Source organism: Urocitellus parryii, chromosome 12 (genome assembly GCF_045843805.1).
Source record: "Urocitellus parryii isolate mUroPar1 chromosome 12, mUroPar1.hap1, whole genome shotgun sequence".
Lineage (NCBI taxonomy): Eukaryota > Metazoa > Chordata > Mammalia > Rodentia > Sciuridae > Urocitellus > Urocitellus parryii.
The window spans coordinates 85557533-85583455 of record NC_135542.1 but is presented as its reverse complement, the minus strand read 5'-3'; the positions used below and the strand labels follow the sequence as shown (position 1 = coordinate 85583455).

Sequence of the window (25923 nt, the reverse complement as noted above, 5' to 3'; positions counted from 1 at the left end):
TCACTCTCTCTTTAAATGGGTCTGATTAGGTGATGTATGGGTCACTCAGAGCTGATGCAGTTAAAATGATCATTGCATGCTTAATGAAGATACTTGGTATTTTAGCTGCTTTATTTATTAGGAGAGCATACCAAAGGACATTTGGTAGCAGACTCTGTGGTTTGCTGTTAGGGAAGTCATAATGTGTGGCGAAAGGTAGATTCAAACAGTCGGGAATATTTTGCTCCTATTCATTTGCAACGAATAGAAATTAACAGAGCAACAAGCGGATGTTCTATTTAACCACTCCACAGAGGATATGTGATGAGTAATTATAAATTCTTGGCTTATTTTATTGATATGACGGTAGGAAAAAATGAACATTTCCTGAAGATACAGTTTACACCTTCAATTTTAATAACAATTATTAGCAAGACTTAAATCCCATGGTCCTTAAGGTGACTCAGGGTCTAAAACCATAACTATAAAACAAGATACAAATATCACAGGAAGATATCAAGGCCCATGGTAAACTGCGGGAGAATATATTACAACAGACAGAATCATAAGATGAATTCTTATCCAAATGTTAACTCTATCATAGGGTTGAGTACCAGGGGAGATGATCAGTGGTTTGAGCCCCAGTCTCAGCTCCAATTTATGTCTTCAGCATTGGACTATGGAAATGTAAATACCAGCATTTCTGCAAATTACAGATGTCTCAGAGTAGTAAGGGATAGCAGGTGATCTCTTCCGCAAACTAGGGTTGTGGAATTTAAGTTTGAATATCATGGGTCTTATGTGTATGTTTTTGTTTGTGTGTCACAGGCTTCTGTCAATCAACATGATCCTCAAATCCACCCTGGAAGTTTAAAGCCCACTGGGGTGCAGTATCAGCCTCTCTCTCTCTCTCTCTCTCTCTCTCTCTCTCTCTCTCTCGTTGTTGATAGACCTTTATTTTATTGATTTATTTTCATGTGGTGTTGAGGATTGAACCCAGTGCCTCACACATGCTAGGCAAGCGCTCCACCACTGAGCCACAACCCCAGTCTCAGCTTCTCTTTCTGAGAATGGTGAGGGGTGGGGCAGATGTCTGCATGGACATGGGTGATACAACCCTCTCATTAAAGCAATGAAGCAAACATGAAGTTACACTTTTCACCAGCACCTGTGCAGAACACTTGGCTACTTGGCTGTCAGACTAGGACAGCCCGATCTGTTTACCGATAACCAAGGAGATTTCATGGGCCCTGCTCTAGGAGTCTCTAGGAACCCGCTGTGCAGGACTTAGAATGCTCAACTGGGAATGTGCATAAAGGAAAGAGCATCTGCATTCTCCTGTCATCCTTCTCCTGCTGAACCTGCCAAATGAGAGCAGCAGCTTTCTTAGCTTAGTTGCCCAGGGGGTAGTTTCTTAAATGCAACCAAGAAGGCAACCAAGTGAAAGAGTTATTGAGTGTGCTATGGTGAACACAGCAAACAAAGCTGGATCAAGGATTAAGACCTCAGCATCTACTCAGAGTCCCACTTTACAAACCTGCCAAGGAGGGCTGCATCCCAGACTCGGATGCCTAAGCAACCTGCAGGCATGTTCTATTTTCTGACTCCTGCAGAACACGTGAGGTTATGTCTTTAAGAGCAGTGACAGTTCATACAGACTGAAAGGCTTAGGACTGTCTGGCACATGGGCAGTCTCTTCTGTTCTTGCAGGACTGAGTGAGTGCTCCTGAAGACTCCCAGTACCTGTGTACTCTGTCTCCGTCCAGCTGGCCCTCCTGCCTCACACCCATACAGGTGCACACATGGAGAGTAAGTGAAGGCTCATACATTTTGCATTTTAATGAACTACTTTCCTTTTATATTTTAATTCACAGTACCACCAGCAATTTATAACAGATTCATCATTAAATATCTATAATAAACTGTACTTTCACAATGCTGCACACGTTCTGGTACAGTGGAAATTCCCTTTGGAGAAGGTCATTTGGGTGGTGCTAATCATTTTCTGGGTGCAGCTTTCTGTGTATCTATCATTCAATGAGCCAGGCAGAAGATCCAAATGGACTGCTTCTATGGTGAAATTAAAGGAGTGCACCAAGCCCCATGTATCCTTGTGAGTATGGAGTCAATGTTTTCAAAAGCTGTCAAGTAAGTTTTGAAAGCCAGAATTTGGTAACCCCCAACCATGCATTCTTAAGGCATTTCTTGGCCTAACTTGATAGATTGATTCTGAAAACATACACTAATTTTTTAAATGCAAAACAGACCCACTTGTTTTAGGGCCTGCACAAACAGAGAGACTAGGGGAGTGGAAACAGCATAAACAACGTTGTTTATATCCCAAGCCTGAGAAAACTGCTGCACTTTCCTCCCAAATTGCAGGAAGTATCAGAGTAACCCCCACCCATTAAGGTGGAATAGGAACCATATTTTCCACAGAAATGGATACCATTTTTTTCAGATATTCTGACATTAAAGGATCTTGAAGCAAGGGCACGATTAATAAAAAGGATGAGTTCTCCACTAACTTGCAATTTTGAAAGGGCAGAAAATTCCAGCCACAAACAATGCTAAAGAGTTAAAACTAAGTAAAACCAAACGCAGCACCAGAGCCAGTGTGAGAAACACTGGACATGCTCATTGTTCTGCTTCACTTTTGACCTCGGGAGAAGGCACGAAGATGGCTCCTATGGTTGTATTCCTCAAAAGCGACCATTACTGCATCCTGCCTGGCCAACTGGGTGCCTTTCAACTCTGAAGTTTTGTCATCACATTGGACTAGACCTGCTTTATTCCTTTTTTTTTTTGCACCGGTTGGCTTCCTTAATACATTTCTCCATTTTTTTTTCTTGTTGTTGTAACAAAACTATATTTAAAAGCAAGCAACAGGAAGCTTTTACTTGGGAAGTTGAGGTTTAAGCACTCAGTGGCAAACAATGAACCGGAGAGATAAAGATGCAGTGCAAATGGAAGGGAACAGACCTTTTTGCTAGTTTCCTGCCAAAGTTGACTTGGGAGCATGTGTGAAGCCACGATATGGACTAGCAGGGCTATTTTGCTTTTATTTACTCCAATTTATTTGTTCCTGTGAGAATCTCTATAAAAACAAAGTGTGGGGACAAACAATGGAAGCCTTACCATCTCCTCCTAGCCAGGGCTTTTATTTTACACATTATCAAATGTTTCCATCAGTGGAGCTCAACCCATTCATTCAACTCTGTGAATCACAACCCAGATCATATTGCATGGGGAGGTTGGAGGGGGGCATGTATTGCCCACATCACTGAAGTAAAGACAGAAAGAAAAGCAGAAGGAAAGACAGACAGAAAGAAAGGAAGAAAGAAAGAAAGAGAGAGAAAGAAAGAAAAAGAAAGAAAGAAAGAAAGAGAGAAAGAAAGAAAGAAAGAAAGAAAGAAAGAAAGAAAGAAAGAAAGAAATCTCCCTGTCATGCTTTCCTATTGACTGTTACAAACAGATCTACAGTATTTTATAACACACTAAAATGACCACTATGTCCCCAAATCGTCAAGTTAACCAAAACTTTTTAAAAAGTAAGCTAGCAGGTCTATAACATAATTTTATCACCATTCCCTCTCTTGGCCCCCTTCCCCAAACAGGTATCCATGTCAAAGGAGAGCTCTTGAGCTGGGGGTTTGTTTGACCTAGGTCACTCAAAGGTCAAGCTTTTCACCAGTTGTTAACACAAAGCTTCCATCCAACCCACCCTCCAAATCCGGCTACACAGTCTGTTTCCATCTGCAAATGCGCTATGCACATTGGATTTTTCTCAGTTTTGCAGGAACTAACAATCCCTTCACTGTGAAGTGGTCTCAGTGACAAATAAATAGGTCAAACACTCTTCGGTGAAACTGTAGACGCTGAATTTGCCAAATATGGAAATGTAATGGATTTTGACTTTTTCATTTTTAAAAAGGCTTTTTAAAGTGTTATTTTAAAACCAGTTGAACAGATTGCTTTATTCCTTTATTGAACTTCAAGGGAGGCTGTCTTTTAAGCAGTTTTATGCAATCCAAACTCTATTTTTGCCTTTCTGAAAGAGATCAATATTTATTCAAATTGATTTTTAAGATTTACATGTGAAAAATAGATAAAATTGGATCAAATATAAACCAAAACTAATTCTGTCAACTCCCATGAAAGTCAATAAAGCCAAAATAAATTTAGCAGATTTCATCTACCTGCATTTGAGAATTGTTTTACTTCATTATTTCTTATAAACTTACTGAGCAGAAATTTGCTTAACTCTTACCCAAGCTTCCCTTACTGAAACAATAAGACTCTCTATGGAATATTTTGCACTTGAATATTATCACCAGGATAGCATATGGCAAACTAGCGGTAGGCAGTTTATCTTCATCCTCTTTGTAAGCTAAAATTAGCACAATGCTGCAAAAGCACTCTACACTTGACTCGGGACTCAGTGATATTCTCTACAATGCCACGCTGTTCCGCATCCTGCCAGCTTCCAAAATTTAAGCAGATTGGTTAAAGGTTTATATGAACAATCGCAGATACATTTTTAGTGCAATATAACCCCCAAGTAATGCCAACAAGAAAAAGTAAACCTGCCCTAGTAGGAATCAGTCTGAAAAACCTTCCTTCATTTGCCTCCTGACCGAGATAGTGTTTCAACTACAAAGTAGTTCAAATGTTTACAGAGGCTAATTGTACCAAGTGGGATATTTATAAGATTCTAAAGGCAAGACACAATGGCTTTCTTAGACAACTAAGGTTTTCTTTTTCTAGTCATTTACCATACTCAGTTTTTCTTGGTAATGTGTCCTTGATGCTAAAAATGCACTGTTGCTAAGAATTAAGTATGCACTTTCTGAGGATTAAATGAAGGTGATCAGCCAATGGAAAAATCTTACTCTCTAAACAGGAAAGCGGCTACTGCCTAGCTCTTTGAAAGGATTACAACACAAACAATGATTTTAAAAACAATGGAAGAAGTTCAAATAATACATCCCTTTTTAGTTGGTCTGTAGCAGTGTAATCTTCTCATCAAATAGTTTAAAAAAAAAAAAAAAACCTCAGGAAGAAGTAACTTTGGAAACACAAAACTGGCAGGTAAGCCACAGAAGGATATTTACATTAGGAAGACAGAACACCTCCATCTCCCTTACTACTCCCCCCCCTTTTAATGCTGCTTATGAAGGCAGATGTACTAATAAGATTTTGCTACAATTTTCACTAGCCAACATCAGACTGAAGTTTCTATTATTCCTATGTACTGGGACAGATGTATTCAGCTTGTTATCAGCTTATTAAATTCAAGATGATAAATGCTGATAGTGCCGACTGATTTATCAGTAGATTTTAAAAATAATTAATTCTTGAAAAGAGAAAACGGAAAAGATATTTTCTCAAAACCTTAGCACATAGTTAACCTAATCATAATATTCTTGGAAGTACATATTTTGCCAAGGGAAAAAAAAAAACATGAAAACTCTTCACAAACCAAGTAAGACAAACCTCATACATGATCTAACTAAAATGATCTTTTACATGATATAATATATTAATCCATCTACCCTGGCCATTCCAAACCCACAACCCTCTTCCACCATAGAGGAAGTTTACTGGGTGGGGGTGGGGAGTGAGCAGGAAGCCAAATCCAAACATTTAAATAGGCAAATCACTTGGATATTTCAGTAATAACCACATAAAGCACTTTTATATATTCCACATCTAGTCAAAAGCCTGATAGACATTTTGACTCTTCAGCTATATAGGTATGTAAAAGAATCAAATCTGCAATACTTCTTTGTATCCAAATATTCAAAAAACTCACATATTGGGGATGACCTGTAAAGTTTTATTGTGGTGGTGGCACTAGGGATTGAACCCAGAGGAGCCTTACCACTGAGTTATATATCTAGCCCCTTTCATTTTTTTTTTTTTTTAATTTTGAGACAGAATCTCACTAAATTGCTGAGGCTGGCCTCAAACTTGTGCTCTTTCTGCCTCAGCCTCCCAAGTATCTGAGATCATGGGCATGCACCACTGCACCTGGCTGGCCTGTACTTTTTGATTACTGTTATCAATAGTAAGGCCTAGATTCAGAATTTCTCCCCCTTTACCATGAAATTAGGTAGAACTTATAGACCTTTTGCAAATTTCAATCAATATGTGAAATGTTTATCCCAGGTCCTTTACCCAGTTTTGAAAGCAAAGTTTCAAATTTGCTTTCCTAGAAGAGCAGTATTTCAGAACTGAAGGGAAATATTGCAGTTATGTAGCCCAACTTCTTTTATTTTAGAGAAGACATTTCACAGCAGCAAGGTTACACAATTTGTTTAACGTAGAGCACGTGGAACAGTAAGGATAGCGGACTTCTAAGTCTACCATATAGCCTCTCTGAAAGACACCCCAAAGTTCCCAGCATGAAATACACATATACAAGTACTTAAAATAGGAATTGATCACCATGAGCTGATCCTCACATAGGGTAAAAATAACTGTTTTCTCCTGTTGGTTCAGCATCTGTTTCAAAGATTCCAAAATAAGTGTTTGCACACTTTGATGGGAAAATATTTGTGTAGTTGAAATATCTTCCTTCTCAGAAATCCGTGGATTCTTATTCTGTTCTTACAGAAGAAGCATACACAGTAATATATACATACTTGTGTGTGTTTTCTTTACTCTCCAAACAGGGAAAATGATAAAGTGTTTACCATAGTTAAAACAGAATGGTGAGTTATAAGTGTTAATTGTGCAATTCACTCTATTTCTCTGCATGATGAAAATATTCATAATAAAATTTAGGACATTGCTGACAAATAATACATGAAAAAAAAAACATTCATGCAACACTCTGTGGATCTTGCCTATACTTTTCGTTTTCTGTGTAGCATCCTAGGCTTTGGCATCAAGATCCCTGGACATTTTTACTATATGGTGCCTCAAGGAAACCATGATAGCCACAAGTATAAAAAGTGCTTGTGTGGCATGTACAGGCCCTGGGTTTCATCCCTAGCATTGAAAAAAAAAAAAGTCCTCTTTTAAAAGGAAGACTTATCTTGTTTGATTGTTAAGAAACCACTTGAGATGGGATGGGTTTGGAGCTAGTACCAAAACTTCACGCATCACTGTACCATGGGAATGGATAGAAGAAGCAATTTGAACAGTCAAAATCAGAAGCGGACCCTCTGTGCTTGTCACAACTCGCTACAACACTGCACAGATGAAGTAGAGCAAGAAGAGACATGGACAATGAGGTGGGCAGGGCAAGAGTGGGCAGCCAGCACCACCAATACCTCTGTAGGTGAAAGAGGGAGGAAAGTTGATTTGCTACAAACAAATAAAAACCTCCCTATAGATTTAATTTTGCCTCCCCATTATTCCATACCCACCAGAATTAAACTTTCCTCTTCACTCTTAATAAGCAACAGATCTTGAAAATCTTATTTCAACAATTTCAATTAATATAAGCCTAGTCCTCAGGATCTATCTATCTATAATATATATGTATATAATGCATATATATTATACATATCATATGAATATATAAATTAAGTTTATCTGTAATACTAAGTGTAGACTTCATGTACCTTAATATTTACCAGTAAATATTAGCATCCTGAAATTCAAAGGATTTGATGATACTGCTTCCATAGCTTCATCAAAGACAAAGATTATTGTGGCAGGATAAGACCAGAGGTGCAAAAAAGACCTTTCTTAGTGGGTAAATCCATTTCCCATGCCAGCTGGGATCCTGTAAGAAATTCTACCAAGGGCCCCTGAGGACACTCAACCCTAACCCAATCTGACAGTCCAAAAGGAGTACGCTGTGCAACATCACCTTGACCCACACAGCGAACTGCATTTTTGCAGACACTGTAATTCGTGGTGTAGAAAGAATACAAGCAACTGTTTAAAAGCAATCAGTGGACTACATACAGCCTTGCCGTGAGAACTGAATGAGTCCATATCTCAATCCACCACCTCCTCATCACTACCTCCTCAGGTGAAAGTGGCAGACTTGGCGGACACCACAGTGAAGTTTCCAGCGCAGGGTAAACCTCAGTGGCCCCCAGAGTTTAGAATGTTCTCTATCCTGACAGAAAAGGAAGTTCAAGCACTCCCTACTATAGAATGAAGCCACTTTCAGGAACAGCACTAGACTCCCGATTTCTTGTTACAACCATCACTCATGCTCAGGAATGAGCACCAGTCCTTCCCAGACTCTTTTTCCACAAAGAAAAATAAATCAAAGGATGATGATGACGACCACGACCACGATGACAATAGCGGCTAGCACATACACAGTACGAGGCATTGTTCTAAGTTCGAGATGCTAACATCTTTAGTGTTCTCAACAACCCTGTAGTTAGGTACTCATATTATCTCTATCTTATAGGCTGTTCCTCTGCCCAAAGAAGTTAAGGCACCTTATGTCGAAATCTGATTCACTGCAAGCCTAGTTTCCATGAGGAGAGACCAATGGGAGATTGCTTCAGTGCTGACCAGTCTGAAAGCCCCTTGCGCCTGAGAATCGTTGGAGAGTATCAGCCATACTGATTGGGAGAGTAGTTAACTCCCGAGAGAACAGTGTCAAGCAATAGGTTTGTTCTAGATGTGTCCGAATTTGGGAATGAGGGGAGAAACAAAACATTGGATTACAGATTCCTTGAAGGCAGGGATTGGTCTTACTCCTCTCTGTTGTCCTAGGACTTAGTACCATTTCCAACATACAGGAGGTACTTTCAGTGGGTGAACAAATGAATAAATGAAACATAATGCCTGCCATGCCTGATTGCTTCCTTGGAAAAATCCTTCCTAGTTTCATTCTCTCCTCTCTCTCTTAATGAGGGAGAGGAAGGGAAAGATGGAAGGAGAGGAAGAGAGAGTGAAAGAAAGAACTGGTGAGCCTATTTCAAATAGAAATGGATCAGGAAGATACCAGTTACTAAGTTACTTCTTAACCTGGTACAAAAGTAAGGTGTCTGCCCAATTTGGTTCTGTTTGTTCTCAGACTTCCACCCTCAGGCCTTGAGTAATCTCCACCCATAAAACAGAGACACGAATATCTATCCTGCCACAAGGATGGCGGTGTAGGGTTTGCAAACTCTTAAAAAAAAACTGTTATGTGTTTGAAGATCTTCCCATCACCTGGCATTGTATCTGGCACATGTCAGTTGCTCTGCAAATATTTGTTAAATAACAGAAGATTCAGAACACATGGCCCTGTTTCTCTAAATCCCAATTCATATGACTTTCTTTAAGAGACTCAAATTGTTAGGGCCAATCTCTGTGGAAGAAAGAAAACCAACCTCAGGTAAGTGCCATTTACTTCTTTAGGTTAGAGTTAGAAAAGTTACATCCAACTGAACAAGTCTTACAGAGAAACAAGACTGGTGGGGGGAAAAAAGAAGCTGAGGCTTGAGAGTCCCACCAATGGCCCCCAACTCTAGCACGGCTTCTCTCTCTGCTCCTTTCCCCCAGCACCCCAGGTCACAAGCTGAGAAATGGCAGCGTCATTGCTGTCACTTTGCTCCTGTGAAATAGGAACCTGGATTAGCTCTAGCTGGCTAAGGCTCAACCCAGATAAGTCCAGGGCAATGCTGATAGGCAGTGGGAAGGAATTTGAGGAAGTGACAAGAAATGCCACGTCATCCACCATAAAGAAAGCTTTCCCACAAAGTGGCCTGGGAGGTGGCTGCCTAGGGACTGGTGCGCAGAAGAATGCAGATAAACTCAGAAGTCTTTTGTAGAGTCAGGATGGAGAGCCAGCCACAAACAATTCAACATCCTTGCCACATCCTTCAGCGACTAGCGGGAAAAGTGTAGGATACCCGCCCTCCCCAACACACACACACACACACACACACACACACACACACACACAGTTCTCCCTCACACAGTCAAGAGGAGCCTGAGCTGAGAGTCCTGGGTGCCCTTCTGCTGGGGACCAGGTTTGCCCCAGGCAGCACTCATCTTTGCTCATTTCTAACATATCAACCAGAGAGAATCACCAGTAATCCTGAGGATTTTTTTTTTTTAACAAAGATTCTAGGTTGCAGTCCTTCTGTTGCAGGGAAGGGTATGTGCCATGTCAGAAATAAACTCTTCCTAATTTCATTCACCAAGTAATGGACATTATAATAATCTGCAATGGCATCTGTCATTGCAAAGATTTCCACTGTTCCTCATAAAAGTCTCATGGAAAAGTGGAGGTCTGCAAGCAGCTCTTCACCGAAGAAATACCCAAGTAAAGAAATAGGCCCTAGCAAAGAAGACGGGGACAGTGGAACTCTTCTCTTGTTGGTTGCTAAAGAGTACAAGAAATTTACTTTTGGTTATATATGGTGAGACTTTTTTTTTTTTTAAACTGGGGATGGAACCCAGAAGGGCTTTGCTGTTGAGCTATATCCCTGGCCCTTTTTATTTTTGATTTTTGAGACAGGGTCTGCCTAAGTTGCGGAGGGCAAATAGCTGAGGCTGGCCTTGAACTTGTCATCGTCTTGTCTCAGCCTTCCAAGTTGCTGGGATTACAGGCCTGTAACACTGCCTGGCTAGCATGAATTTCTTTAATTTTTAAATATTTACTTTTATTTTAACATTTCATTCAAAAGATCTATTCTCACACACAAAAAAGTTTGAGTTATTGTCAAACATTTTGAAATAGATTATGAGACCTAATATTTTTACAAAAAATATATTCTGTAGTATTAAATAATACTAGAGATTACTTAAAAGGACACGTTGGCCTATATCTCAGCTTGTACATCTATTGACTAAATCCCATAATATGACTGTGTTCTAAACCTCCTTACAAGAAACTCTGGCTCAGATCCTATTTTCTCAGATTTTCCCAAACTTCTATCTAGAGAGAAATAAAAGTTACTAGTATCCCAAAGGCTTCACAAGGTCCATGATTATTGGCAGACCATATTTTCATTCTGGATAGCCAAGGAAGTATTTCAATACAGTACATTTTTGCTCTGAACTCTTTGAAAATACACCAAATAGGAAATGATTAGAATCACATTTACTTACCCTCACATATTAGCATTAAATTATTAGTTGTATTAGTGGCTTACATTTACATTAAACTTGCAAATGATATACACCCTTATTTTCATTCTCCAAGCATCTTAATTTTTTCCCTGCATGCATATCTAATCATTTGCTTACCTCTTATCACTCCAGGAACCTAGAGTTCTTAATTCCATGGATTTCCACAGGGTAAGAATCTAGGCCACCGTTTATGCTCAGAAATCAATTCAGCCATCGCTATACTATGCATCAAAACAACATTTTAAGAGCAAAAGTTGAAGCCCGTGGCATTGAGCCAAAACACCTCTCCTCAAAAGGAAACTGCAGTGGGATTTTTTAGAGCAAATAGGGCAGGTCATCGAGGTCTAACCAAGAAGGGGGAATCCTTAATGGTCCAGTGTTTTTGGATTCAGATTTGGAACTTAAAGACACTGTGCCCAGAGAAAAATGCAGATTGCCACATCCCCCCATGCACTCCAGAGTGTCCCAGGTAGATATTCACCGGGTCAATTTTCTCTCTTTACTTCTAGTGAGATCACACTAACCAATTCCATTTTTATGTTCTAATTAAAACCAGAAAGACTACCACAGGTCTATTGCACTTTTTTTTTTTTTTTGCAAGACCTTCATCTCTGAAACACAATGTTATGCTAACATAATAGTTTCAAAAGAAATCATGTTTCTGAGTCTCATAAATCTTAGGAACACCATTGGCTTCTTCTAAAATTGCATTCAATCCACTAACCATGCCATTCACAAATTATGACAATCTATGCAAATGTACATTAAAGCCATAAAAAGCTTTTCTCCTATATCCTTTTCCCACAGCCCAAATAAAAGTGAATTAAGAAAATCTGGCAAAAGGTGTATAAGCTATGGCCATTTCCCACAGCAAATAGGGCACTTTCCTCTGGGAATAAAACATTTTCCTTAAACTACTGTTTATAACCCTTATCAGTTCAACAGCAATAGAGCCATCGAGTCCAATCTCTCATGGAAAAAAGTCAAGGTCAACAAGTACTTGCATTTTTGTTTATCTTTAGCTGCAATTGCTACTGACATTCAATTGGATAATAAACACGAGGTCTGTCAAACGCTCCCAAGGAACAGGTGATCCAAAAGCTATCTCAGCACAAGGCCATTGCCAGGTAATCAAACAATCCTGTTATAACAATTATGATGTGAGTAAATTTATTTGTAGAGGCAAACACCAGTCAATTCTGAATGAATATTGCCACACTCTTCCCACCACTGGGGTAATAAGAGTGAGGAAGTACAAGCAGGACTTGCTAGAATTACCCACCAACGATAACATGTACTCTGATGAGCACAGTATCATCCAAAGAAAAGGCTTTCTCCTCTTATCTTTTCTATTTAAAGGCAATTTTATTTAGCTCAATACAGCCATGTCCTTTGCTATGCCAGCCCATCTCTTGAGCCCAGTTGCCTCTCTCTGCCTGAAAACCAATTCTACGGCTATGTGTGTGTGTGTCTATTTGGAATTGTTGCATTATTCCTTTAAGCCAGCATGGTTGCTACATTAGAAAATACTTCATTTCAACTTGAAAAGTGCTAGAATTTGTTCGGCATGTTTAATTCTAAAGAGTCAGATATTTGGAATAAAGACCAAATAGTTCTTTCCAATCCATCACAAAGCCCACTGATATCAACAGGAGTTATGCATTTGGATCCGGGCAGCACATGGCTCTGTGCCATATTTGACTTACAGATTAAAAATAGAATCTGTTCCAGCTACAAAGTAAGACACATTAAACCTACTGCCTTCATCGGAAAAAATGAAAATTAAATCTAAGGGCTGTGACTAGTATTGAAGATGATGACCCTGGTCCACAGAATGCAAACCTATTACCTTCGCTCAATTATGAAAAATGAACCTCAGAAATATTCTTGGATCCTACAAGTAATGCTTCCAAACTCTTGCTATGTGGCTATTATTAACATTCCATCATTTAGCAGAGCAATTAATGTTTTCCAAAACCCATTCCTTTTCTTCCAAGAGCATCCAGACATCTGGAAACAAAGTACAGACCAATCCTTCTAAAAACTCTGTCCTGGGAATATAATGAAAGCTAAAAAGAAAACAAAACAAATCCTAGATACACAAAACGAAGTACACTATTTTTAAAGAAGACTCCCAGTGTAGACATACTAAGTACCAGGTGATGGTGTTCTTAAGTCAAATACCATTTCAGTATTTAAAAGTAGGCTTCATTTTTTAACATTCTGGCAAAAGGTCAATAATAATCAGCACGGTATCCATAGGCAGACGCATCTACTGTTTCTAATCCTGGATTCTGTTAAGTCTTGAGCAGGTAATCTGAAAATTCTACATAAAAAGAAAACTTAGCAGCCGGGAAGTGGAAAAGGCTGTAGCACATCAGCATGGGCATCCACTGGGAGCCCATAAACATGAAGTCCTGTGAAGCAAAACAGCTCCTCGGCAGCACTCAGGAAGTGTTCATCAATCAGTTGTCAAGCAAAGGGGGAAGTCACCTCATTTTCAGAGCAGTAAACTGATGAAATGAGTCACTGAATTCCCATGATAGCCTGGCTAGCCTCTTCCTTTCCACCCAGCCCCTGGTCCCCATGGAGCCAGAGCCCTCTCCAGAGGGAAAGCAGTGCAGTAGGGAAGGAGAAAGGACTTTGGTGAGCCACCCGGAGGAAGGGGTGGGTAATATGTCACTTCTTACCAGCAAGGGCATGGGGGGCGGGGGGCAGCCAGTCATCCAGGTCCAGCTGCATTTGCTGCATCAGCCTCTAGAGAGCTATGCTTAAGAAGACAACGGGCATGCCCGAGGGGACCTGTAGTCCACACAGCCCGTTTTCTGAAACCTTGACATCCTTCCATCCTTCCATCGCCTACCACACCCCACCCACATCCATGCAGTCTCTCAGTCTGTGCAGCCCTCCTCCTCTCCAGCGTCTTCACTCTGCCTTCCTTCACAGCCTCAAGATTTCTGAATAACCACAGGGCTGCCTCCAGCCTCCCCCTGCACTGACCCCTCCTCCATTCAGATCTGACCATGCTGTTACTTAAGGTGTTCAGTGACTCCCCACAGCTTCTTACACAAACTCCAGACTTCTTAGGACTGCATATAGGATCCTTCATGGTCTGGTCCCTGACACCTCTTGGGTGTCACCTCAGACACACTTCCTTGCTCACAGCCTGTCCTCTATTCATGATAACGCACTAGCAAAGCCTCCACAATGTCATGCTTTCCTTCTTTGCACCTTTACACAAATGGATTCCTTTGCCTCCTGTGCCCTTCTTCTTCCCTATTTGTCCCAAGTTTCCATCAAAGACTCACTCCCTTGGGGGAGTGAGAGATCGGTAGTAAAAAAAAAACAAACAAAACAGAATTTAAAAAAAAAAATTATCCTAGGGCTAACTTTGACTCTGAGAGCAGAGCCAGTCTCACCATGACTGAAGTCTGTATGCAGAAGGACCCACATCTGAGTTCTAACCAGGCTGAATGAGAAAGGGTGCTGTGATCCATTAAGAATGCCTGTCATGCCAGGGAGTTGCTGCATCTCTGTTGGGTGTCATCCTGGGCCTACAAATTGCACCAAGCCTACTCACGCATGAGACTTAACTTCTGAGATGTCAACTGTTTGCTCTTCACTGGACTATCAGTTTCCTTTTTCCAGAAATGACCTCTTTGACTTTGGATTCTCACATCTAGCGTCAGGATGCAGTGGACATTCGATTAATACTCATTCAGTTGGTGAGACGATTTCTGTTTTCATCTCTTCTATCTTGAGGAGTAGTCCTCTCATTAAGCTTAAAATTCACAGGATCAAACACTGCCTTTTATTTGCACTAAATTCATTCCTTTTACATAAGGGGATGTTCTTGGCACTGAGATGGGGTAATGCAAATATTCCCAAGGCCCAGCTCCCTCAATTACACAGGCGAAAATAATATTCCCTCCAAACCTTCCTTTTTAAAGACAGTGCATCAGAATCTTTCCATTCTGGCATCCCAACACTGTCCCACACCATGCCTAGTCTAACCATTGCTCATCTGAGTCTCTCTGGCTCCATGAACCCTGTTTCAGGGGACAATAGCCAGATCGACAGGAGCATTCTCACCCCTACCACTGGCCCCAAAGTGGAGGGAGAGAAGATGGGAGAGTAGAGCTGGTGATCCACCATAAAATGGTCAGAAGATTAAAAGGAGATAGACAAGTGGAGAAAGACCTCTAGGCATGACAAAACAATTAGTACCTTGGGTCATATTAAAACAGGCTATCACCTGTTCCAATCATGGAAATCACGACTAGCTTAAATACCAAAAAGTTATGAGTAAGAATTGATTGAATATGATTCCAGACATCTAGTCAAATCAAGCAATCAAATAAGTTAGTACTGTTATTATATTTCCAGCATTGTGCCAGGAGCTGAGAGGAATTTAAAAGGAGTCATACAGATGTTGCTGAGAATATCAGTCTACGCCATCTCGCTGGGTCTTTGTGTGAAGACATGAGGAGAATTTCTTTCAGATCTTAATTCCAGTTAAAAGGATTCTTCTGAGGAACGTCCAAGAATGCTATAAATCTTGGAAATTCTATTTCACTCTTTGTTTTGACTGTTAGGAAGCTCAGAGCCAAATTAACTACCTACTTCCAGCAATTATCCATGATCTTGTAATTCATATTATTCTGAACTACTACTCTATGACTTCTTCTTGCTCATTTTCCTTTTATTCTAATTTCTTCATCTACTATTTTGACGTAATTGTATACTTATCTAATTTGTTAATTTCCTTAAATTCTTTCTTAGAATGAGAGGGAGAAGATATATGCATTTTAAAATTCAATACGGATTGTACCAATTTACAATGGTGTGACTTAGAATATTTTTCAACTTTTCAATGGTGGAAAAGTGATTCATATTCAATACAAACCGTATTTCAAAATTTGGTCTTTTCCTGGGCTAGGAGCCTGCAGTTTGATGATCTCTCATGATGTAGGGCAGGGAACCCTATCTTCCAGCCAGACGCAAGACCACGAGGATGAATAAATGATACTCTACAAAGTGCATTGAATGCACTTCCTGCATTTGATAATTTCAATTTACTATGGGATTAAAGGACATAATCCTTTCATAAGGCAAGAAACATCTGCATATGCTTTTATCCCAAGGCATCAAAGAATAAAAAGAAGTCACGGTGCTACCTGCCTGGTGTCATAGCTACATTTCAATAGGAACATGGATGCAAAGAGTCAAACTAAAAATAAAAAAAAAAAACTGTTAAAGACATAGCATTGATTAAATGCTGATAATTTAGCAAAAAGATTATTGACAGACAAAATATGTTCTGCCTTTACTCTTCAATTAACCCTTCCTTAAAACATATGACTGTGAATACAATTTAAGATATGCTATATAAGGGCTGGGGTTGTGGCTCCGTGGTAGAGCACTTGCGTAGCATGTGTGAGGCACTGGGTTCAAATCTCAGCACCATATATAAACAAATGAATAAAATAAAGATCCATCAACATCTAAAAAAATTTTTTTTAAAAAAAAAGATTTGTTATATAAAATCGTGTTCTCTTTTCCTCCTAAAGTGGAAATAAGTAAAAAGAAGTTCCACTTTATTGTTTGTTAGGAAATAAAATAAGCTGTGTTTAGGAGGGAATGCATATGGGTTATATTGGTAAATGGGGTAAGCCAAAGCTAATTGTACTAATCAGATAGAATGCTTTTAGGTTAAGTAATTATGGAAAATTATCTGCAAGACTGAACTAATCCACAAAGCCAGACACTTGAGCAAACCCAACTTCACCGACTCTACCTCTGGGACCAATCAATACAAAGAGGTAGACAACGCCTACATCTTTTTAAGGAAAATGCTTGGCATAAATGTACTGTTTGGGTTATTTTTTGCTAGGCCGACAGCCAAATCCTCTACTACCATCTTTAATTAGTGCTAGCATTCATGGGGGAGGAAGATGAATTCAGAGGCAGAGCTAAGTATCACATCCCAGGGGATGAAATCATATCTGCTACTGGGAAGTGCATAGGCCATAAAAACCTCCTCCAAGGGTAACATAGTCACTCCTGTTTCAAGGTCCTGTCTCAGAATCCATTCTCACCCTCAGCCCTACAATCCCTCAAAAGATCCCGAAATGCTGGGGCTGTCTCTCCATATCTTTTGTTAGAAGCCCGTTGATGGGCACCCAATGGTATCCAAGGAGAGGAACAGGAAAAACTGGGAAATACATAGGTGGCGTAATTCAAATGACATCCCCAAACTCATCTACCACCAACTTCGGAAACAGTTCCTCATGGAGTCTTTCCTTCATTGCCCCTGTTGAAATGCATCTCTGAGAGCCAGGACAGGTGAGACCTTGGCACCTATTTATACTTTGACAGATTTCCATGGGAGATTAGCTTTCTGGCACCCAGAAGAAATCAGTCCTGAGGGAATGTAGTGTAATCACAGCTTGAAAACAGGAAGGAGTTCTTAGTCCTGTTTAATAAATGAGGATCCATCAATGACTATGTGCCTGTAACTGAGCTGAGCAATGGATATCCAAAGATGGAGAATACATAATTCCTTTCCAGGCAGTCTTCTGAGAAGGACAACCCCCATATGGCCCATCTATGGCTCATTTCAGCCTGTGGTAAAAAATAAGAACACAGAACACCAGCATCGAAGAGAGTCACTCGCTCAAACCTGGGGGTTTGTGGACTACTACTTCCTGGCCATAACACTTGAATCAAGGCTGAAAGCTCTTCCCTGGGCCACATGGATTCTCCCTCCACCAATGAGTCTATGGTTAGAATTGAAGATGCATATGTCACTAAAAAGGAGTAAAAATTCTATTTTTATTCTTACTAACCTCTAATTACTATTTCCTTCACGCATGTACATAGATAAGTAACAAACCACAGAACTATTAGCAGGGACTATGACTTTCTCCCCCGTGGAAATCATATTCATATATCATGATAGAGTTGATATAAATACCTTAACACATCACTTACATTCATCACCACTTCAAAAATGCAGTAGACAATGGATTTGGGGGTAGATCTTGTTACACAAATGCATATTTAACAAAGCATTTACATTACTGTGTTACAATTCACCTTTTTTATAATTTTTTATTTGTTTTAGTTAGTTATACATGACAGTACAATGCATTTAAGTATGGCATGTGCCAGTAAATGGATGGAGTTGGAGAATATCATGCTAAGTGAAATAAGCCAATTGCAAAACACCAAAGGTCAAATGTTTTCTCTGATATATGGATGCTAATTCACCATAAGGGGGGAGCTCCGGGGAGGAATATAATCCACTTTTTAAAAATACTTTTTCATAATGGGATTTTCAATATAATTGTTTTCCCATATTATCCTATTATTTTTAATATTACTCCAAAAAGTTTCCCTTGACTTCACCAAACTGCTACAGGAATCCCCTCCCCCACTAAGATATCCATGAAGATCAATTTGAGTCAGCAGCCAGGTGACTAACTGGGATAAAAGTGATGATGCCCCCCATGGTCCAGAGAGCAGAGACTCTGGGTGGCCACACCATGTGATTCAGCAACAGTCCTGACCATGGAGTTACCCAGGCTGGGTCACTAGTATGTTGACAAATAAGTACAACTTGCAGCACCCTAGGAACCCCCAGTACTTAGTGACCATTTCGCTTTCATACACTTGATGTCCTTGTTGGTGCACACAAACTTCCCGAGGACAGATATAATGACCTACTTACTCATTTTCACAGCCTCACACAAAGCACCTGACACACAGTAAGCACTTAATCCATTTTGATGACTTGACTAGAATGTATAAATCTACATTTCCCCCCTTAAATACAACTCCTGATAACGTGTTGGCTTGTCTACAGAGGAGATTATGATGCTAAACTCTTTTTTATCTCCTTGGGCTATGTTAAATGAATACTTCCCTAAAATTAACTTCCTCACTTTCTGCCTTGCCAAGAATGACACCGGGTGAAGAATCCACCACCTGGGACAATGGATTCTCTCCTCATTTATTTTCTTGGGGAGAAACTAAAATACATGTTTAGGCTGTGCCAGGCTGCATGTGGTGGCCCTGGAACAGCTGGGAGGGCCAACCTGAAAAACGAGTTATTGCTTATAGTTTAAAATCCAACACCGGAGTGAGACAAGAAGGGAAGGTGAGAAGGAACAAGAGGAAAGAAAGAACTGAATGAAATAATTACAGATTGAGACCTGCATTGTTAAGCTAAGCTCGCCTTTTTTTTTTTTTTTAGTATTTACATAAAGCAACAAAATGAATGCTGTTCCTATGATTATGGATGCTATTCTTCTACATGTGATGCAGCTTAGGAAGATATCTTACAGTTTGGAAAGGAAAGACCTGAATGTTATGGATAATTAACTCCTGGTCCCCTACAACAGAAAATATATTCCACTCTCATTAGAACCCTAGTACTCTTCTAGCCAAGAGAGAATTCTCTAGTTTTTAGCAGACTGAATGAAACTAAAAAAGTAGCTACCTTAAAAAAAAAAAAATGTTCATGCTTCTGGCTGCAAAGCTAAATGATGAAATGACATAACATCATTATTCATAATTCTTTACTGCTCCATTTCCATTTATTAAAAATAATGCATGAGTCTTGAGAGACAAAGTAATTAATTCTAGAAAAGTCAAAGAATGAGTGTATAATTTTAGAAGCTCTACAAGTCACACTGAAGTCCGTATTCCTTAAAAGCAACAACAAAACTCCATCCATCAACAAAACCCCCGGGTCAGCCCAGGTGGCAAAGGCCAGTGTCAGTAGGCGATTTGGTGGCAGCACATAGCAAGTCTTCTGTTAAATGCAAACCAAAGGGAAAACAGAATTGTGGCTTTAAGGCGACACTTAATAAATATCACACCTTTTAAGTTTCAAAACTGAGAGTATAAAAATGGCCAAGAAATCCAGACCAAGAGTTCACACATAAATAAAAATGTGCAATCAACAGAAACTGTAAGAAATGACCCTGTTGACTAATGTCCTGTCTTTTCCAATCGAGGGTCAGACCTATTCAAACCCAATCACATGAGGATGGAATCAGTAAAGGTCAATCAAAGACAAGCTGAAACTCCAACTGTCTAGCTGACCTTCAGAGCTTGTGACAAATTGCTATCAGTCAATGTCAACTAATGACAGGAGCTCTTTGGCTAATCAATTGTTCTAAAAATGATCAAGAAAACTACTCACAGGACAGCTCATTTTCACATCAATGCCTGTGAAGTATGAAAAGCTCATTTTTTGAGTTTTTAATAAGCTCATAAGTAAAGCAGTTACTTGGTAACAGAGGTCACCTTACAGAAAAAGACAGAACCTTTGTCTGTCTTTTACATATTCTTTTATTACCATATTATAGTAAAAAAAAATATGCCATGGATATGCCAGAGGGCTACATAATAAAGTAGGTAACACTTCATCCACTTTTGAGACAGATAATGGGTGTGAGAGAAGGAAATCTATTTGGCTGTAAATAATCTCAAATGCATGCTTTGGTTGTTTAAGATGAAAAACAGTGACCTCAAGTTTACTAGTGATGTGGCCTAATAGAGAGAAGATGTACTTTTAGTGAAAATGCTTATGGCCAAGTTCATGCCCCGAAATGCAGTTAGTCCTTTCAGAGGATGAAGTTATTTTTCTGCAAGAGGACCTGCTCTCGTGATGTGAGAAGCCAAGCAAATGGAGAACAGAAAACTGTTACCCACATTTGATGAGTCAATAAAAGAAAAGGGAGTGCATTACAAGATGTTCCTGGGAAAATAGTTCTCAATCTAGACATCTAATTGGACGTGTTTGAGAAGTTAATAATATGGACCTTTTGATAACAGGGATTTGTGGAGTATAATAACTTCCTCTTTCTTTTTTTTTTTTTTTTACACCTGACTTTTCCCACCAGGAAATCATTTTCCTATTCTGCCTGCCACCACATGCAAAGGCCACACTTTAATTTGCAACCCAACATTAAACACAAGCAAAGTAACACACAGGGTGCAATGGTCTAAGACCCGGGGGCCTGTGGTCACAATTATATTTTACTTTTCCCTTTCGCTCCAAAGTGTATTAGCCAAAATACATTGCAGTGCCCTTGAAATATAAGAAGTCCCGGGAGAGATGCGAAGCTTAAGAAGCAAGTGTGAACAAATGTGGATCAGACAAGTCACTTTGACCAACAGACAGATGAAGCCAAACAAGAAAGAGAAGAAAAGGAAAAGAAAGTAACCCACTTTGAAGCACTTCTCGTCGTCTTCAAGGTTCTCGAGTTATTATAAATACTTGGTTTTCAAAATCAGTTCGAAATATTTTTTTTTTCCCCCAAGAAAACTGTTTCTAAACAAATGGCGATAACTTGTGTTTTCATCTGAAGAAAACTACAAACAGACAGCAGTTTCAGATTACACCCCTAAACCTGAGTTGCAAGGGTAGTTTTTCAAATTAAAATATCTTCTGTGGCCTCGACCACTCTCAAGTTGTCCATAGGAAAGAAATAAAGGAGGGAGGGCAACACTTAAGCCGAGCCATAATTGGAAGTATGTGAAAAATGAAGTGTCAGTTTGGTCAATAAAGGGCAAAGGTCAAGGGGAACTGCAGCCCAAACTCTGTGCGAAATGTGCTCATTAAGACATCCAATCAGAAAGCTCCTTCCCACCTATCCCATTATTCATCGGACAGCTGACTGTTTCAAATGCCTGGGTTTGGGCTGTTATTACTTTTCTTCTTCATGTAAAAAGGAGAGCTGGCATATAAATCGTTGCTCAGTCATCCGGAACACAATGTGGCCCCTTCCCCACCTCCTCCCTTCTTGCTCCCCACCCCCTCTCAGGCAGCTCTGCCTGCTGGCTTCACAGGTCTGGAACAACTGCCTTGAGATTCCCCTCAATAAAACATGGAATTGCCTTCTGCCATAGGTTGTTTGGACTCATACAAAAGCTGGTGTGGAGGGGGTGGGGCCGTGGGAGGGCGTTGCAAACGATGGATACATTATATTATAAAGAAAGAGCAGTGCTTTTCAGTTATTCCTCTTTAAAGAAACATGGTGAGTTTTGCTGTTTATTTTTTCTAGTGGGTACTGTTGTTGATCTGAGACCTGCCCCCCAAAAGGAGAAGTTCGTACATGGGTTTTCGAGGTGCCAGCAACCATTAAAGTTCTCTCAGTTTGAAAATGTTTCATACCAAATTTTGTTGTCAAAATAATACTTGATCCTCACAAAACGGGAAAATAAGATGAGCTTTAAGTGGGAAATGTTCTGCAAGAGAAATCCTGACTTGATTTCTGGGCTCTTATTCTCAATTCAATAACTCCTGAATGAGTGAAATGCTATAGGCTCTTAATACATAATACAAATTAATCATATCAATCATCACGCTCTCCTTGTAAAAAGCTCAATCGCCATTCTACTTAGCAAACAAAACTGGGTTCTTACTCCCAGGCAGTCTTCCCCTAGGAGTCTCAGCTGATTCTGTCATGTTCAAAGCCATGTCACCCTTACAGAGCCCAGCACCAGACCAGTACAGACGGCTGTGGAGAAAGCTGCCGAATTGGTAATAGAAAGAATGTCTGGCAAAAAAAAAAAAAAAAAAAAAAAAGTACAAAAAGTACTACATCAAATGGGACGTGGTATTTAGGAGCTTGGGCTCTGGACTCAGACTTGGTGGGTATGCATCTCAACTCGACCACCAACCAGGATGTGGCCTTGGGCAAGTCCCCTTGCCCCCCTGATCCTCCATGACCTGGCTCACAAAGTGGGGGATGGAAATACCTACATTAACTGACAGTCCTTAAAATCTTATTTTATTTTTATCACTTATTCAGCTCCCTTGACTTTGGACCACAAAGGGAGACATGCCCAAACTCAAAATGTGGCAAATCATAGCTCAAGCTGCTGGTGAGGCATAGAGTGGCTGCATCAGGAATCTCATGGGAAGAGGCACAAGGTTTGCTTGGTTCTCCTGCTCCAAACCACACACTTCCTGGAATGGGGCCCGATTATGGTCAGTAGGGCCACCGAGCACAGTAGGATAAAAAAGACACTTGAAGGACACAATCTGCCAACCTGATCCTATTACAAGACACTACTTGGGAATCCTGAGAACCCTCCATCCTGATGTAGTTACAAAGCCCAGAGACCCAGAGGCCAGGATGCCTCTGACAACTACTCTCCAGTATTTCGGAGTCATTTTTTTTTTCTCCTGAAAAGTGGGAAAATAGCAAATAATTGACAGGGATAAAATAAAGACTCTATCTAATATCTTTGGAAATGCTTTAAGGAAGTTGAAAGGTAGGCAAAATCAATGTCATAGTAAGAGCAGCAGAATTCCCAGCCAAACACAGAAGTGAAGCTTTCCTTTCAAAAACGCCCATTTCAAGGGGGCTTGCTTGGGCAAAGGGCCACAGGTGTTACTATTAAATGAAGGGACACAATACAGATACAAGCTGTCGTGACAAATAATTTAGGTGTGGGGAAAGCTGTACGATGTAAGTCATGAATCAACATTAAGTCTTTGCATAATATCTCCGGTATCTTCCTAATTGCAGATCTTATGTACATTCTCTTTAGAATGCTCAGGATTGGATTTTCTTTCATTTTTTAATACTTATGTAAAAATTTGCTCTAAAACTATTTCATCAATCATGATAACTTACTAACTTGGAAAATGATCAGGTTCTCAAAACATCCAAACTGCAAAAAGCTCTAACCAGAAGTAGCCATTACTGTCTTTTGAAATACGTTAGGGCACTAGGAAACTTCTGGATGACTTATTTTATTTTATTTACTTTGAAAGTCCAAAAGACTAGGACTCACTGAAAGACACACACACACACACACACACACACACACACACACACACACACACAGAGAGAGAGAGAGAGAGAGAGAGTGTTATTTACCAGCACCATGTGGCAGAGAGGCTATTTAAGAGAGGGTCAGAGCTCAAGGAATTTTTTCCCTTCTTTTCTTTTTCTTTTTCTTTTTTGGTACCACAGGTGCCATAATGAAGTGGTGGAAATGGAAAAGAAACGAGGAAAAGGCAATGCAGTACCAATAAGACAGTAGAGAAAGTTTTAAAATATGTATTACTCCTGTCTGTGGGGGAAACACCTCTCTGGATATGTTCTTGACAGATTGAGTTATTTCTGTCTATTGGGTATGTATAAAGACATATTTATGGATTTATAAATCTTTTGAAGAGGGCTGTTATTTACCCAGTTGACTAAAATGGACTCAAACTGTGTAAATAACTATTTAGGACATGTACTACAGGCCAAATGCTGGCACAGCCTACACACACCCATGCCTGCCAGAAGAGGCAGACAGGGAAAACATGGACAAGCCACTGTACGCACTTAATCCAAAGGCTGCACAAAGACCCAGCTCCACAGGTCTCAGGGATTAAAAAAACGGGTTTAGAAAGGTCATGGCTGACATGGAAATGTGCAAGAGTTGTTTTGGCAACACTTTCAGGCATCGTTCTGCACTTTGCAGGAATAAATCTCACTGCAGGAAAAAAAAAAATCCCACCAAGGAAAGAAATGCAAAGAAGACCTAAAAGTGTGGCTCCCACTACCTCTGTTGCCCAGCTGGTGGAGGACAGGGAGGGGAGGGCAGCACAGAAAGTTCTTATCTGATTACAGTGAAGTAATGGACTAGTTATTTGGTGGAGAGATGAGGAAGAGGGTATGGGGAGGAGAAATATTATATGCATAATCAGGACACTGGGATTTTAGGTCAGGCACTGTGCTGCCACCTCAAGAAATCAAAAACTTGTCCATATCTTATTTTTCTCATCTGCCAAATGGGGGTAGGTCTGCTTCATCTGCCAGCTGTTTTAAAACGGTTCAGTTGAGAGGCTTCCAATGCAATGATTTATGTGAAAATGAGAAGCCTTTCATTTCAAAAACCCAAGGTGGTGGTCTTAAATATAAAAAAATATTTATATATTTTTATATATAAGGCAAACTTTCTAAGTGACAAACCAATAACATGGAAGAGTCCCTGGGTCCTGGTTATAATCAAATTCACTATTAAATAGCCCTTGGGAGATCACTTGTTGAAGTTAAAAGAAACACACAAAATTCCTAACTCCTTGATATGGCTCAACAGAGGGGAAGAGCTGGCATTGGGCATTTGCCCTCTGAAAATCCTCTTATCAGATTATGTTGGAGAAAACTTAGGCATCACAGTCTTAAATTCAAGCGCATTTCAGCTGTCTGCCAGCCTTAATGCAGCAGCCAAGCTGCCTGCCCATCCTTAGATGATGTATGTTTTTAAAAACAAGAAATGAAAAAAGAGAAACAAACAAAATGCTCGGCTGTGACCCCCACGTAGCAATTTTGGGCTACAGGAAAAAAAAAAGAATTTAGATTCCATTTACACCTCTTTGAAAACTCATAATGTAAGTAGAATTCTGAATGTAGGGCTTTATATATCAAAAGTGCTGACGCTGCCTTAACTACAGGGCTGTGAACAGCGACGCCATAACATACACATATGCACTTGAAAGAAAAAAGGCCCCTTGGATTTATGCTGCATATCATCTTCCAGTAAAAGTCAGAGGTCAGAGGTCACCTGCTTCTGCCTCGGCTCTGGACTAGTTTACTACTCCAGGCTCCATTTTTTACTAGGCTTACACTCGTGATTAAGTCAGCAACTTCTCTTTGAACAATAAAATGTCTCAAATGCTTAAAATTATGTTTGTCAAAGTTATTCCCAGGGCAAATAGCATACATGTGCCTTAAAAACAAAACAAAACAAGATAACCCCCCCCCTCCCGAAAACTTTCCTGGTCTTGTTTTCAGATGAATCGCGCTAAATTCATTATAGACTTTGCAATTCTGATTGGTATAGTCCCACTAGCTTAGACAACAAAACTCCTTCATTGCCTAA

General features: G+C 39.9%; 1 protein-coding gene across 1 annotated transcript in view; it reads right to left on the bottom strand.

Moving 5' to 3' along the window:
- The window catches only part of Meis1 (Meis homeobox 1), a 134713-nt gene that overhangs the window by 78977 nt on the left and 29813 nt on the right, over nt 1-25923 (bottom strand). The window lies entirely within an intron of this gene.